Below are 2,832 nucleotides of genomic sequence, written 5' to 3'. Positions count from 1 at the left end.
GTTCCCCTCTCAACAGGGACTGATTTAGACCTGGGACACCAGGTGGGTGATTCCCCTCTAATCAGGGACTGATTTAGACCTGGGACACCAGGTGGGTGATTCCCCTCTAATCAGGGCCTGATTTAGACCTGGGACACCAGGTGGGTGATTCCCCTCTAATCAGGGACTGATTTAGACCTGGGACACCAGGTGGGTGATTCCCCTCTAATCAGGGCCTGATTTAGACTTGGGACACCAGGTGGGTGATTCCCCTCTAATCAGGGCCTGATTTAGACCTGGGACACCAGGTGGGTGATTCCCCTCTAATCAGGGACTGATTTAGACTTGGGACACCAGGTGGGTGATTCCCCTCTAATCAGGGACTGATTGAGACCTGGGACACCAGGTGGGTGATTCCCCTCTAATCAGGGACTGATTTAGACCTGGGACACCAGGTGGGTGATTCCCCTCTAATCAGGGACTGATTTAGACCTGGGACACCAGGTGGGTGATTCCCCTCTAATCAGGGACTGATTTAGACCTGGGACACCAGGTGGGTGATTTACATTTACATTACATTTAAGTCATTTAGCAGACGCTCTTATCCAGAGCGACTTATTCCCCTCTAATCAGGGCCTGATTTAGACCTGGGACACCAGGTGGGTGATTCCCCTCTAATCAGGGCCTGATTTAGACCTGGGACACCAGGTGGGTGATTCCCCTCTAATCAGGGCCTGATTTAGACCTGGGACACCAGGTGGGTGATTCCCCTCTAATCAGGGCCTGATTTAGACCTGGGACACCAGGTGGGTGATTCCCCTCTAATCAGGGACTGATTTAGACCTGGGACACCAGGTGGGTGATTCCCCTCTAATCAGGGCCTGATTTAGACCTGGGACACCAGGTGGGTGATTCCCCTCTAATCAGGGCCTGATTTAGACCTGGGACACCAGGTGGGTGATTCCCCTCTAATCAGGGCCTGATTTAGACCTGGGACACCAGGTGGGTGATTCCCCTCTAATCAGGGCCTGATTTAGACCTGGGACACCAGGTGGGTGATTCCCCTCTAATCAGGGCCTGATTTAGACCTGGGACACCAGGTGGGTGATTCCCATCTAATCAGGGCCTGATTTAGACCTGGGACACCAGGTGGAACAGAACAGCAGCAGGGTCAGAGGTAATTTGGGATGCAATTATGGATGGAGAGAATGCATTGTTGTGTTGAGATCCGTCCTCTCCCCTACTCCCTACCCCCTCTCCCCTACTCCCTACCCCCTAATCGCTACCCCCCCCCCCCCCCCCTTAGTCTTCCAGTCGCCTCTTGATGATGTAATAATGCTTAAACGTTGTCTGAACTCAACATTCCATTTTAATATTGAGTGTTTTAAGTTTGTTTGTATATCTGGAGTCTATTTGTGTACTAGTATTAATGTATATGGAACAGGTATGCTTAAATAATGTATGGAACTATTCATGTTAAATGTTATTGTAAATGGTTGTTATAAATATCTATGTGATCTAAAAAAAAAAAAGTGTACTATTATTAAATCAGGAGTGCTGTCATTGGGGTGTGCTGCAGCTTAGACGTTTGTGACATTGTATTGTCGTGTGTGTGTGTGTGTGTGTGTGTGTGTGTGTGTGTGTGTGTGTGTGTTCTCATGGTAATTATGTCATTCCAACATAGCACACCAGTGTACACAACCACCTCCACTACCACAGGTTATAATGCCATTTTAGCACAGGCTTACAGTCAGACGTTCATATGTTTTGCCTATTGGTGGAATTAAACTCACAATCCTTTTGCAAGCACAAACACCAACAACTCCTACCCATAACATACCAACATATTAACAGACAGGTACAACTCCTACCTCTAACATACCAACATATTAACAGGCAGGAACAACTCCTACTTCTAACATACTAACATATTACCAGGCAGGTACAACTCCTACCCATAACATACCAACATATTAACAGACAGGTACAACTCCTAACCATAACATACCAACATATTAACAGACAGGTACAACTCCTACCTCTAACATACTAACATATTACCAGACAGGTACAACTCCTACCTCTAACATACCAACATATTAACAGACAGGTACAACTCCTACCTCTAACATACCAACATATTAACAGACAGGTACAACTCCTACCTATAACATACCAACATATTACCAGGCAGGTACAACTCCTACCTCTAACATACTAACATATTAACAGACAGGTACAACTCCTACCCATAACATACCAACATATTACCAGACAGGTACAACTCCTACCTATAACATACTAACATATTACCAGGCAGGTACAACTCCTACCTCTAACATACCAACATATTAACAGACCGGTACAACTCCTACCTCTAACATACCAACATATTAACAGACAGGTACAACTCCTACCCATAACATACTAACATATTACCAGGCAGGTACAACTCCTACCTCTAACATACCAACATATTAACAGACCGGTACAACTCCTACCCATAACATACCAACATATTAACAGACAGGTACAACTCCTACCTCTAACATACCAACATATTAACAGACAGGTACAACTCCTACCTCTAACATACCAACATATTAACAGACAGGTACAACTCCTACCTCTAACATACCAACATATTAACAGACAGGTACAACTCCTACCTCTAACATATTACCAGACAGGTACAACTCCTACCTCTAACATACCAACATATTAACAGACAGGTACAACTCCTACCTCTAACATACCAACATATTAACAGACAGGTACAACTCCTACCTCTAACATACCAACATATTAACAGACAGGTACAACTCCTACCTCTAACATACCAACATATTAACA

At 44.8% G+C, this 2,832-nt stretch overlaps 1 protein-coding gene across 8 annotated transcripts in view; it reads left to right on the top strand.

Moving 5' to 3' along the window:
- sgk1 (serum/glucocorticoid regulated kinase 1) overlaps positions 1-1,542 on the top strand; it is a 94,531-nt gene extending 92,989 nt beyond the window's left edge. For all 8 annotated transcript variants that reach the window (XM_071412426.1, XM_071412424.1, XM_071412428.1 and 5 more), the window contains one exon: positions 1-1,542. This exon is cut by the window's left edge and continues 1,618 nt beyond it. The gene's annotated coding sequence lies outside the window, so the exon portion shown is untranslated.
- The last annotated feature ends 1,290 nt before the right edge of the window (positions 1,543-2,832 follow it).

Source organism: Salvelinus alpinus, chromosome 8 (genome assembly GCF_045679555.1).
Source record: "Salvelinus alpinus chromosome 8, SLU_Salpinus.1, whole genome shotgun sequence".
Classification (NCBI taxonomy): Eukaryota; Metazoa; Chordata; class Actinopteri; order Salmoniformes; family Salmonidae; genus Salvelinus; species Salvelinus alpinus.
The sequence above is the reverse complement of the archived record's forward strand: the minus strand, read 5'-3'. Positions and strand labels throughout refer to the sequence as shown.